Below are 14,505 nucleotides of genomic sequence, written 5' to 3'. Positions count from 1 at the left end.
TTCTGGAGAGACTTTGATTCAGGTATGGCTATTGAAGCGACAGTGTAATTTATGTTTTAGGGTGATGGTGTGTTATGATCAATCTTAAATACAGTAACAATTATTATTTGTGAAATAAGCTCGGAGGTTTTAAATAAATTATACTATTAAATCAGAACTATGCAACATTTTTACCTCAATAAATGTGTTTCAGAATCCCTGTGGGGGTAAACAGACGTGTCACGGTGATTCGCCTGTCCCTCCACTCCCCCCGGGGTCTGGGTCCTGAAAACAGTGCTTGCAACTTCAGAGGAGCGACCCGACTACATCTCGCGAGAACAAACCTGCTTTACGGCACTCATACGGGATTACAAGTATAAAAGCTGTTGGAGTGCGACATCTGTCATTGTGTTGCAATAGACGATCTTTGCATGATGTGTTGATTGGTTCTAATTTCTGTTTGGTAACTGAAAAATAAAGAGGAGTGGCGCCTCCTCTGGTAGAAGTGAGCGCGAGTGAGTTCGCTGCACTGAGCTGAAAGCGTCTCCGAATGTTTGTTTTCCAATCAGTCTGAGTGTGCGAGGCGGGCATGTCTGCGACAGAGGGAGCAGCCGGAGGAGGCAGCGCGAGGAACTGCTGCTGCAGAAGATTTAACAGAAGCGCGTAAAACAAACATGAAACCCTCGCTAGCATTAGCAACGCCACCCTGAGGTGCTCACGGATGGCAGAACCAAAAAGACAGAAAAAAAACTTTGTCTAACGAGCGGAAAAAAATGAAACGGGAGTGAGACGCTCCCTGCACGCGGGGGCTGGGCGGGGGGGGGGGGGGGGGGGGGGGGGGGGGGAGTTGATGTGGAGGACGTTTACGACAGTGAGCTTCTTTCACAGGAGACCAGTAGGGGGAGCGCTAAAGCAAATCTCGCATAGTTCTGCTTTAACTGCAACTAATTTAAAATCAAAATAAATAATTTTACATAGAAGCTCCCTCCTTCCTACACGGTATGTCCTGTCAACCGTGTTACTTCTGTCAACTGTGTTACTTAATGTCAACTGTGTTACTACTTTTTATGTCGCAAATCAATAAGATGTTGACGAAACCATCCAAAATTTATGAAGGGCATCACCATTGATAGAACTCATATACGTATTAGGATAATAGACATACTGTAAATATCAGTGTTATGAGCATTTAAGAAGAATAATGTTCAACCGTTATGAGAGATATCAATCGGATTACATTAAAACAGCTAAAATTTCATATTTTGAAATTGATTAGACAGCCAATATCATGAACTCTGGTAAGTGTACTCAAAATAAATTAAAAAACGGTTTTATTAAATGTGTGCTACTCCATTCATGTTTTGTATGAGATTGCATTTGTCCGTAACACAGTTGGCAAGCTAACAAATAAATTGTGCATTATAATTAAAATATAATAAAATCAAAATGATCTTAATCATGGCAAATACCGAATTTAGCACACTTGGGGGGTATACCATGGATACAAGTCATTTTTTTAACCAAAAAGGTGTTATCAATTTTCCACCCTATGTGCTACGTGAAATGTATTCCTAATTAGAGAAGCACTCTTTTACTGAAAAAACGCTGCATTGCATCATTGAACATGTCACCACGTCCTGCCGGCTTTTTGTCACAACATGCAGAGACAGCCTGCACTTCAGGGGCCCTTCTTCTTCTGTGGTGTCTGTGTAAAGTAAGGTTGAACATGCAAACAGCACACCTAGTGGCATGAAGTGCAAATGCAGTCATGGCCCCATTAGGTACGTTCCCAAGGTGTCAGTGTAAATTATACGGGGGTTTCAAGTTGTGTCGCTGATATCCACCGTCTGTCGGGGCCCCCCTACCAGCAACTAACCGGTGAGCACTCAGAAAGGGCCCCATGAGGGGGATTTTTGACACGCTGTCATTGCAGCGTCTAGTGTAGCGCCTTTAATTTGTCATTGAAACTGACTGATATCAGCCGTCCCTCGGGGCCCCCTTCAGCTCGGGGCCCTGCCTGGGAGTGCCCCTCGACGTAATGGGCCCTCATGCAACTGCATGCCTTGTGTTACGCTAGTGACGCGTCTGGCTCTGGCTTTTCTGTTTCACTGTCATATAGTGAATATATTTCACAGACATATATTCATCCAGCTCTGACAGCTGAGAGGGAATTTTTTTAATCAGCAGCACCTTGGTGAGACGGAGCTGTTCAGCCAATCAGGGAGCTTTATTTGGAGGGTGTGGACAGCTCTACTCGGAGCTGATCGGCGCCTCTCGGAGCTCCACACCCCACAGGATCTGCGATCAGAAATATCAAACGTGTTCATTATCTACGATCTCCCTTTAGACGCCTCCCGAGAGGCTCCGACCGGAAAACATCTCTCTGCACAGACCGCACGAAGACCGCGACCCGAACTCATTTGCATACTCCCGACAGTCAGACCTTGTCGGCTTTGGTTGGGAGGAGAAGATCGGGGCAAAATTCGGCCCGATCATCCTGTAGTGTGTGGAGGCCTTAAAACATCCCAGCATATCGTCTAGCAGAGGAGGGGGAGGGGCCAAGGCACAAAGACAATTCAATTAGTATGTTTTCACTTGAAATTTGTCATTTAGGACCAAAGAATTATGGGTAAATTGTGTTTCTGGATGTTAATCAATAGATTAGTAAGAAACTTTTTGTCAAGGTTCAGACTCAGAGACTCAACCCCGATGCACGCTGGATGCGGTCACTAAAATCAATGCTGTGATGCACACTGGCCGCAGTCCGGCTGCGGTCCGGCTGCGGTCCGGCTCTGGTCCGGCTGCGGTCCGGCTCCGGTCCGGCTGCGGTCCGGCTCCGGTCCGGCTCCGGTCCGGCTGCGGTCCGGCTCTGGTCCGGCTCCGGAGCCTCTGCGGAGCTCCGGTCTCTTTCCACAAGGATCCTATTTTCCCAGACGCCGGAGCCCTACCGCGTCAAACCAGACAGAAGCAAGTCAGTGCTGAAAGGAAACGCGATACGTTTTCCGAAATAAGTCACTTCAAAATAAAATCCGTCATGTTTTTGCCTTAATATTCTATTTTCTTACTTTTTCTGGTAGAATACAGAACAAACAACGTGATGTAGTCATTATACGCTTTAGAAGAATGATGGTTTTGTTCTTCGTCACTGCTGAAAAGTCAAATGACACCAAAATGGGAGCAGCTCCATGTTGCCAGATTGGGCGGGTTTGAGCCAAATCAAGCGTCTTTTTTGAACACGTCGGACGGGTTGATTAGATGATTGTGTTTATGACGTGTTTTTTATCATACAAATACGGTTTTAACGTGCATTTTCCTCCGAGATGGCGGTTTGGCTGCTTTCTATTGAGTAAAACGGATTTCATATTGTCTACGGGGATAACGACAGATCTGGCAACCTCCTCCAGCGGACTGCAGAGACACTGTAGGCAGTGTGAATCACAGTGTTGCGGTGTACCGGGCCGGAGCCGGACCGCATCCAGTGTGCATCGGGGGTCAGGTGTGGACAGGGACAGTAGATCAACAGTGTCCAAAGAATGATGTATTTACAGACAGGGAAACCAACACAAATACCAGATCAGACCAGGGGCCTTACCTATAGAGCTTGTGGCGCACAAAACGAGCCCCAAACCTTGTGCTGCGGCTCCTCTGTGGTAAAGCAGGTACCTATAAAAATTTTGCAAATGGAAAAAATGTGACTGTCAAGTCGTCTGTGTTTGTGCGCCGCTCCGGACTTGACACGGAGCATTCCCTTCGAAAAGATGTTGTGCTGGGTTTCACTCAAGAACCAGTCCAGGTTTTCTTTCAACTCTTTTATTGCCAACAATTCGGTGTTTTTTTTCAGATTCCTTTAGTTTTCTTTACCTCCTTAGCCCTTTAGACCCCATGGCTCAGGGGAGCCATCTTCACAGTGTGACGTCAACGTGGGAAAACAGAGCGTTTTCACGGTGGGAGGGGCTGCCTCTCTGAGCAGCACAAACACTGGGAAAGCTTAAACACGCAGGCACGAAGGAAAAAAACGCTTTGGGGAGTTTTAGGTGAGAACATGACTATATAACAAGGTTAAAACATACAAAAAGTGAATTTTGCAGGATACAGCCCCTTTAAGGAAACAAAGTATGCCAATTACTTCTAGATTCTCTTACAAAAGAACTAATAAGGAACTGGCCATAAAGGACCAAATGCTTCTAACAAAGGCAGATTCTCAGTATTAACGAAGGTAGTTTCTCAGTTTTAAAGTATTAAACTTATTTACAGCTCAAGCACAGGTGGCAAATGAGCATAAAAATAAATCAAATTCCTTTCCTGACTGCTTATCTTAAGGTTCCTTTTCAGTGGATTTTAACTTAAACTTTACCACCTTAATAAATAAAATTTTAATTCTTACTTTAACCTAGTGAACGACAAACTTGGTACTTTAATGACTTTAATGAAAGAAAAAGTTAAACTTAAAGTCCTACGCAGCTGGAAAGCCCAGGTGCTCCTGCACGCAAACACTTCTCCCTGAAGTCAGTGGAGATGTGGAAATGGCCACCGTTCCGCAGGCTTACCGGCAGTCCGTCCAGTTCGAAGGGTTCTTTTGCACCGGTTAAACCCAGGGAAGAACAACTTTTCTGATCATTATCAGAGAGCTGTGTCCTCCCCTGGTCTGTCTCCTGCTCCAAGCAGGAAGGCTGTGAAGCAGGTCTTCCCTCCACCCACCTGGCCAGGAGCGTCAATCAGGTGGTAGGAATCACCTGGTCTTTGTTCTCCCTGATGGGGGATGGGATAGGAGGCAGAGTCGGCTCACTGCCACTTCTGACAGAACAGTGACTTTGCGGTCCTCACCACCAACAAAATAGCTGCCGTACAGGACCGCACAATTCAGAGACACTACGTGGAGACAAAACAGGAGAAGGAAACGGAATTGAAACTTCTTTATCTGTCCTGCATGGGGAACCTGCAGGGTCGCAGCAGCAAGAAACGTAGAAAGAAAAGTAGAAAATACAAAGCCCAACCATACAAGGAATAGTGAAATATAATTTGTATGTAAAATTAGATATAATTACATAACAGAAATATACTGACCGACACAACTAATCATTAAATTTAAATTAAATATAACAGAATTACAAATCGAAGACACATATAATTAAGTAATAGATAAAAGCTGACAGATATAAATCAAATATAATTTACATAAAGATCCAAGACAGATATAATGAAATAAAAAACAGACATAAAGATTTACATTAGCAGATACAAAGAGATAATTACGATATACGTTTAGGACGGACACATATGTACACTATACTAGTAACAGATATAAGTTCGATATAATTTAAATCTACATTCAGACAGACAGTGAGTGGTGATGAGCACATGAGGGGAGACACTGAGGAAGTCATGTTCAGAGGCTTTGGAGTGTTTCCATCCTGAACCCTCACCTTTCTACGTCTTCTACAATAAACACTACATCAGTGGTTCACAGGGAGCAGTCAGACATCACGGAATAAAAACTCTACAATGTCTTTGTCTCTGCACTACAAATACCGACTGTCACTTGTAGACATAATAATTCTTCTCATGATACACACTTCAAATTGTTCTCAATTAAATGGCAAATTGACACAAAAAATGTTTGCTGTGTAGCCATGGCCATGTCTGACCTCTGAACCCGAATCATCCCGGGTTCACAGCCTCTATGAGCTGCAGCGCATTAAACCTGTCGACTCCAGAGGCAGAACTATTCTGATAATGCATGGAATCAAAATCACAATCATATTGTGCAACCAATTTCCACTGCATTTTATGTATTTTTTAAGGTGTTTCTGCAGTGTTGAGACACAATGAATTATGGCAGCTCACCTTCAAGTCGGACCACTTTGTTCACTTCAGCAGCAGTGGCCCGATGGCTCTGGAACCTGCTCCACTCAACGTGTCTCTGTCTGTCCCTCCACTGCTGTGTCCTCCAGAGAGGACAGCAGACTGGCTCCACCTCACCATGAGGGCCCAGCATCAGCTCAATCCTCCACAGCGGCAGATCCACCTGCATGCGGCGTCTCACCTGCCGGCGACACTTGTGTTCTGCAGCGAGACGCTGATCGCCTGGAAAAGGAAAAGCTGCGTTAGTCTGCTGAATGTGTGATTAAATTGTAAATGCCATGATTATGCACACTTTTGCTTGTTTGGCTGATGAAAAAGTGTTTTTCTATTGTTTTCGTTCGTTTCTTTATGTTTGGGATAAGATTTAAAATGTTGCTTTTTTTTATTTGAGTGCTTCGACCGCAACCCGCCCGAATTTCATTAAAATCTTAATATTTCGACACGTCAGCCGCCTGATCCGCGGTTATCTGCAGGCTCCGCGCTGCGCCTCACCGTCTAATATACCCAAATTTAATTCATGAGTTCATTTACATACCCATATGGTGCCAAGGGGTGGAGTTGGGGGAGATTGTGGGTGTGATCGGCCACCGTCACGTTCTCCGCAGGATTTGGAACCATGACTTGGAAATTGCAAACAGCTGTGCGGCGGATTTTTCTTTGGCTCCAATTTTTTTTTTGTGGACAGAAGTTTGCGTTGCGTTCCCACGCACCATTACTGTCAGATTTTCCCGCAGAGTTTCATAGGTAAGGCCCTAGAACAGCAGGAAAAAGCGTTGAAACTTCTAGGTAAGAAACAGGACTTAAAGGAACTAAGGACTCAGGCAGGAATATTCTGTGTCTCTACTTGAACACAAACCGACAAGCTGCGAGCTGAACTAACCAAGGACTAAACTAAACCAACCAGCACTGAACCAACGAAGACAAAAGGAACCAAGAATACTGATCACGACACTGCAGCCCCACCACTACAACCCAGCGAGGGACAGGGCTCACGGAGAGGAAGGCAAAAGGAGGTGGGATCGTGGATGTGCTGCTGGTGGCAAGATCAGACAGGTATGCTGGAGCAGCAGTCCAGTGGGGGAGGGTCCAAGAGACTTTTCCCGCTCCAGGGGCCTTACCTATAGAGCTTGCGGCGCACAAAACGAGGTGCTCACACACCAGAAGCACACGCCTACCTACAGAGAGAAAAAGAAGAAAGGAGAAGAGACAAATGCTAGCCACTAACTGGAGCCAGAGGTAGAGGGCCTGGCACTTTTCTCCAAAAATATTGAAAAACTTTTCCATTTGTCATCTGTTATTGAATATACATCCTCTTAAAATAATCTGTCACTAAATCTATGATGTCTTGGTCAAGTTTTTTTTCTTTCAAACTGAGAGATGCAGGGGGTGGAGCTAGTCCAGTCACTACTTCCTGGTTCCTGCAGCTTCTCACTACTTCCTGGTTCCTGTAGCCTCTCACTACTTCCTGGTTCCTGTCGCCCCTCACTACTTCCTGGTTCCTGTAGCCCCCCACTACTTCCTGGTTCCTGTAGCCCCCCACTACTTCCTGGTTCCTGTAGCCCCCCACTACTTCCTGGTTCCTGTAGCCCCCCACTACTTCCTGGTTCCTGTAGCCCCCCGCTACTTCCTGGTTCCTGTAGCCCCCCACTACTTCATGGTTCCTATAGCTTCTCACTACTTCCTGGTTCCTGTAGCCCCCCACTACTTCCTGGTTCCTGTAGCCCCCCACTACTTCCTGGTTCCTGTAGCCCCCCGCTACTTCCTGGTTCCTGTAGCCCCCCACTACTTCCTGGTTCCCATAGCCCCTCACTACTTCCTGGTTCCTGTAGCTTCTCACTACTTCCTGGTGCCTGTAGCCCCCCACTACTTCCTGGTTCCTGTAGCCCCCCACTACTTCCTGGTTCCTGTAGCCCCCCACTACTTCCTGGTTCCTGTAGCTTCTCACTACTTCCTGGTTCCTGTAGCCCCCCACTACTTCCTGGTTCCTGTAGCCCCCCACTACTTCATGGTTCCTATAGCTTCTCACTACTTCCTGGTTCCTGTAGCCCCCCACTACTTCCTGGTTCCTGTAGCCCCCCACTACTTCCTGGTTCCTGTAGCCCCCCGCTACTTCCTGGTTCCTGTAGCCCCTCACTACTTCCTGGTTCCTGTAGCTTCTCACTACTTCCTGGTTCATGTAGCCCCCCACTACTTCCTGGTTCCCATAGCCCCTCACTACTTCCTGGTTCCTGTAGCCCCTCACTACTTCCTGGTTCCTGGCGCCCCTCACTACTTCCTGGTGTACTACAAGAGATGGTGGCGCCCCCGGGTCAGTGAAAATACGCACCGTTTGATAGATAGATAGATAGATAGATAGATAGATAGATAGATATAGTGCTTTATTGTCATCATACTGAGCATGACGAAATTAAGAGCAGCTGCCATGTCAGGGTGCATATAGGCATTAATAAATAATCAGTACAATATATACAATACAAAAATAAACAGTAACACAAATTGCCCAAGGACATTTTTGATGCTATTGGGCCTGTTTTGCTGTCCTTGATTAACTCTTCACTGGCCTCTGGTTGCATCCCTTCTGTTTTTTAGCATGCTGTTGTGCAGCCTCTGCTGAAAAGGAACAACACTGATCCAAACGAGCTGTCTAATTATAGACCAATATCCAAGCTTCTTTTCCTTTCAACAGTGTTGGAAAAAGTGATCTATTCTCAGTTGCAGTCCCACTTACATGGAAATGATATTTGTGAAAAATTTCAGTCAGTTTTTAAACCTAAGCACAGCACTGAGACTGCACTTTTACATGTTTTTAATGATCTCTTTTTAGCACTTGTTTATCGTAGCTCTGCTGCTTTATTGCTTCTTGACACGTCATGCGCCTTTGACACAGTAGATCATATTTTGCTCTCTGGCCTGGAAGTGTGCTTCGGGGTTAAAGGTTCAGCACTGGATTGGTTCGGATCTTATCTGTCAGAAAGAACCTTTTCTGTTCACATTGGCCTCCACCAATCAAAATCAGCCCCTCTCAGATGTGGTGTCCCTCAGGGTTCCATTTTGGGACCTATTGTCTTTGCCGTATGTTTGTTGCCTTTGTGTTACATATTTAGGAAGCACAATATTTCTTTCCACTGCTTTGCAGATGATGTGCAAATTTATGTTCCCCTGAAACCAAACACGTCCTCCTTTGAACCGCAAAAAACTGTCTGAAAGACGATGACTTCCTGTCAGTTGCCACATGGAGTAGACGTGACACGTGAGAGCTCCTGCCTACTCTGCTTTTTCCCCACTCACTCACCTCATTAATTCGCAAACTGGATCATTCATATTGAATAATTCTTTTTTCCGAACTTACATTTGCTTCATAATGACTTCACTGCGCAGCAGGCTGGGGAAACAAGATGACCAAACTGCCTGCTTAACCATGGAGGCTATCTCTGAGCTACTTGACCAGCACAGACAAGCGCTAGCTGCTGACTTTAAAACCTCTTTCAACCAGCTGGAAATCAAACTCGACCAGATCTGCTCCACAGTTGATAATCATGGTCAGCGCCTTTCGTCTCTCGAGCTCGTCTCGGAGGACTTGAGCCAACGTGTCAGCGAACTAGAAAATGTTTGCTCCAGCCTGCAAGAAAGCAATTCCAAGCTAATGGCTAAAGTCGCCGACTTAGAGGGTCGCAGCAGAAGACAAAACATCCACGTTCTGGGCCTGGCGGAGTCTATTGAAGGTGGGAAACCTACAGCTTTTTTCTCCGATCTGCTGTGCGAGGTTTTTGGTAAAGAGATACTTCCATCCCCGCCCGAGATTGACAGAGCTCATCACTCACTAACAGCAAACCAGCCCCCGGACAAAGACCGCGTCCCGTCATCATCCGTCTGCACCACTACCAGATCAAGGACCTCCTGATCCACGAGGCCCGCCGCAGAGGGAAGCTGGACTACCGTGGAGAGCAAGTCCCAGTTGTTGAAGACTACAGCCCTGAGGTTTTGAGTCAGCGAGCCGAATACAGGGAAATAATGGCGGATCTTTACAGCCGCGGGTTTAAACCCTCTCTTCTATATCCTGCACGGCTCTGCATTACACTCCCCGATGGAGACAAGAAGTGGTTACGCTCGGCCGATGAGGCGCGGAAATACATCAACGACCTTCCTCACACATTTCCTTCACCGTAAAGGACTGTATGATGACCGCACCCGACAGATTAACCTGTTATCATGTTATCCCTCATCTCGGTCGGGCAGTTTATTGAACCATTACATCACACTGACCCCGGCTGCACACACGTATGTGAGTACTGTCTCCCAGACTCAAACTCAGTGAACTGTTACATTTTGGAGTGAAGAATACTCTCAAGTTTATGTTTACATTTTAAGCAACATACCTTATTTTTATATATATTTTTTTTATATAGGACTCTATAGCACTAACAGTACATAAAGATGTAGGGGTATTATGCATATAAGTATATATTTTTTGATGGAATTTGAGGGGTGAATGGGGACACAGTTGTATGTGTAGAGTGCATACAGGAGGGGACTCAGCACTCAGCTCTGGGGGACCCGGAGCTCAGTGACAGGGTGGAGGAAGACAGCTGTCCCATATAGACCACCTACAGTCTGTTGGTGAGGAAGTCCTTAGTGTCATGGTGTGAGGTGGAAGGACCCACGCGCAGGCAGCCAGGTGGAGTTCGAAAATCCTTTATTTCCAGGAATGCAGGGAAACAGGAACGCAGGGCAAGCTGAACTGAGGTGCAGGCAGGGACATGGAAGCACGCAGACAGACCCACAATGAACCAAACCGACACGACACACCAGGGCAGCAGGGCTTAAGAAGAGAGCAGGACAGGTGATAACCATTAGGGCGGTAACGAGGGGCAAGAGAACATGAGGAGCAGACACACACAAAACAGGACCCGAGCGCCCCCATCAGACGGCAGGGGCACCGGGCGTGACACTTAGTCCAGGAGCAGATAAGGAGTTTGAGGGGGGGTAGTCAAGTCAGCCAGCTTCTCCACTAGAATGTCAGGACTAATGTTGCATGCCGAGCTGCTGATGAACAGCATCCTGACTTATGGACCTGGGAGCTCTAGATGGTTCAGAGCTGAGTGGAGAGAAGTGGTGATGGTATCTTCTGTTGACCAGTTTGGCCTGTAGGGACTCTGGTAGGGGTGAAAGTCCTGGGGTAGAGGAGTTTTGAAATGCTGAAGTACAAGCCTTTCAAAGCATTTCATGTACACAGACATCAGCGCTACTGGTCTGTAGTGATTAAGGTCCTTTGTGGCCGTCCTCTTGGGAACCGGGATGATGGTGGCTGCTTTTCGACAGGGTGGAGCAACAACCAGGGAGAGGGAGGAGTTGAGAATACCTGTCAGGACTCCTGACAGCTGGTCAGCTCAGGCACAGAGCACCTTGCTCAGCACACCATCCGGTTCAGCGGCCTTCTGGGGGTTCACAGCCTTGAGTGCCCTCCTCACTTGATGTTCTTGAAGGATGAGCGGTGGAAAGCTGGAGGGTTGGCAGGGGGCCCTCAGAGAGACTGGTCTTGATGAGTCAAAGCGGGTAAAGAAGTGGTTGAGGTCGTCCGCTAGCTGGACATCCATGATGGTGGTTGCTGACGGCGTGCCTCTGTAGTTCCTCAGACACTGGATGCCCTGCCATACCTGCATAGGGTCTTGTTTTTGAGGTGTGACTCCACTTTCCTCCTGTTCTCCAACTTTGCAGTCACAATGCCTCTCCTGAGGTCAGCCCAGGACGAGCTATACCGAGCTCTGTCACCTTTATTAAAAACAGTGTTTCAGGGCCTCAGGAGAGCCTTCACCTTTGAGGTCGTCCATGGTTTCTGGTAAGGATAGACCCAGAGCCGCTTCTTTTTCGTGACAGTGTCTGTACAGTGGCTGAAGTAAGACAGCACAGCATCAGTGCACTCATCTCATCCCAGATGATCAAATATAGATCATTCTGTATTCTGGAAGCAGTCCTGCAGTCAGTGTAGCGACTCTTTGACCAGTCTTTGATGATCATAGTTTCAGGTTTGCTCTTGCCCCCAATGGGAGAGTATGCCAGTACAAGAAGCAAAGAGAGATGGTCAGACTTATCCAGGTGAGGGAGGGGAATAGTCTTAGGCATGCTTCAGATTGGAGTAGACCTTGTCCAGAGTGATCGCCCCTCTGGTTGGACACTGCACATATTGCACAAATCTATGGAGAACAGACTTTAGACTTTGTTGAAGTCCCCTGCTACAACAAAGGCTCCTTCTGGATGAGCCTGCATCAGCCTGGTGATAAAATCATGCAGGTGTTATGGTGCGGGACGGAGGCTCAGGAGCAGAGAGCACAGACAGATGGAGACGGCAGTGATCAGAACTAGTTTATTTATAGAACCAGAAGTCGAGAATACAGGGCAAGGTTCGGGGTAGTCCAGGGTCAGAACTAGGTGTCAGTCCAGAGCAGGCAGGCGGCTGGAGAAGCAGGAAGCGACGAGGTGAAGCGGCAAGCAGAGCGGGTCTCCAGACTGAGGACAAGTCTGGCATGCGCCAGACCATCCTACCTGCTCTGCTGCTCCTACGAGCCGCTTGACGGCGTTACGCAAGCATTTCTCCAGCGTGATTGACATGTTGGAGGACCAATAGTTGAGACTCGCATCACGCCATTCATTGGCTAAAACATCGTCCATTATACCTTTCAGGAGTGTTAGGCGAATGGGGCCCCCTGCTGGTCATGCATGACGCACCTGCAGGCTGGTTTGGCTGGACGCCGTCTGTTCTGTTTCCGCCGTTAACGGCTGTGTGTCAGCACTCGCTAGCAACCACAGAACTTGGCTCACAATGTCCCGTTGGGTCCCCAGCCTGATAAGGAGGTCCGCTCAGATGAGACGAGGGGACATAGACCATTAATGATGCTCATATGGTGCCCCCCCATCATGGTGGTCTAAAATGCTGACAATGATGGAGTCAATGAGACGCCATATTTTGGAGCACAGATGCATCCATGAGGTCTTGAACTTGACTTTCTGATGGAAACGTGTTGGTGATGACCAGGCGGTGCTCTGAACATTTTGTGAGCGGTAGTGTGCCATTGGAGTTTGGGTTGCCAACCCTTCCTCTCCCCAGCATGCCCCCCAAAGGTGGAGGGTTTGTCCCACTCTGGCATTGAAGTCTCCAGGCATGATTAGCCTCTCCACCTTTGGGACTTCAGACAGAGCTTTGTCCAGGTCGGCACAGGAGGCCTCCTGAACACCAGCCTGTGCCTCCAGTGTCCGAGCATCGGCACCAATAGCAGTGACCGTCTGACGGCTGGCAAGTGTCAGGCGTTTGGTCATTAGCTGCTCATTTATGCCCACAGGGATTTTATACACACACACACACACACACACAGGTTCGTATTTCTATCCTTATGGGGACCTTCCATTGACTCCCATTCATATCTAACCCCTAACCCTAACCCTAACCCACACCAAAACAAAGCCTAACCCTAAAGAAATGTTTTTGCACTTTTACTTTTTCCAGTAACAACAACATGGTCAAGAAAACACTGTTTCCCCTCATTGGGACCGGAAAAAGGTCCCCACAAGGCACATCGTGCAGGTTTTCCTATCCTTGTAGGGACATTTGGTCCCCACAAGGATGGAAAAACGAGAACACACACACACACACACACACACACACACACACACACACATCCTTAATTCTGTTTGTGTTCACAGTGAGTCCTGAAGCAGTTGAACTTCTCATCGACCTCCAGAGAAAACTTCGTCAGATAGATTCAGAACCAGTCAGAGGGCGCAGCAGAGGATCTCCACCCACACCGCCGGACCTGATAGAGGTCTTCCAGAGAGCCACGTTCACCTCCCAGTTCCTAAAGATTGAACCAGAACAAAAGAGGAACATGGATCATGCTCAGAGGTTTTCCCAACAACTGGAAGCCTTGAAAAAGAGAACACCCATGGAGGCGTTATCGCACACCGGAGTCCCAGCTGCTGTGTGCATTGTGTTGGCGATCGTCATCGGAGGACTGGCGGGGTTTCATCCAGTTGTTGTCATAGCAGCAACAGCTGTAGTAGGACTAGCAGCAGGATCACTAGGAGGAGTAGTGGCAGCAGTAGCAGTAGCAGTGGTAGGAGCAGCAGAAGCAGAAGTAGGAAGAGTCGTAGTGGCAGGAGTAGCGGTGGTAGGAGGAGCACCAACAGCAGGAGTAGTAGTCGCAGGAGCAGCAGGAGGGGCAGCAGCAGCAGGACCATCAGGAGCAGTAGCAGCAGCAGCAGCAGTAGCAGCAGGAGCAGCAGCAGGAGCAGGAGTATTAGGAGCAGGAGCAGCAGTAGCAGTGTTAGGGGCAGCAGGAGCAGCAACAGGAGCAGGAGCTGTAGCAGGAGCAGCAGCAGGAGTTTTAGGGGCAGCAGTAGGAGTAGTTGGAGCAGCAGCAGGAGAAGCAGCAGCAATAGAACTTGTTGCAGCAATAGCAGCAGGACTACAAGCAATGTCAGGAGCATTAGCAGGATTAGGAAGAGGAGAAAGAGGAGCAGCAGGAGCAGGAGGATAATCTTTGGATCGGGGGAACATGTCATCAGACAGCAGCAGCAGATCTTCATCAGGAACATCAGAACATAAGCAGAGATTTGTGGAGACATGTTGAGGAACTGGTGAAGGCGATCACTGAACCCATGGAGAGCATCTTG

The sequence above is a fragment of the Salarias fasciatus genome (assembly GCF_902148845.1).
Source record: "Salarias fasciatus chromosome 7 unlocalized genomic scaffold, fSalaFa1.1 super_scaffold_4, whole genome shotgun sequence".
NCBI lineage: Eukaryota > Metazoa > Chordata > Actinopteri > Blenniiformes > Blenniidae > Salarias > Salarias fasciatus.
The sequence above is the reverse complement of the archived record's forward strand: the minus strand, read 5'-3'. Positions refer to the sequence as shown.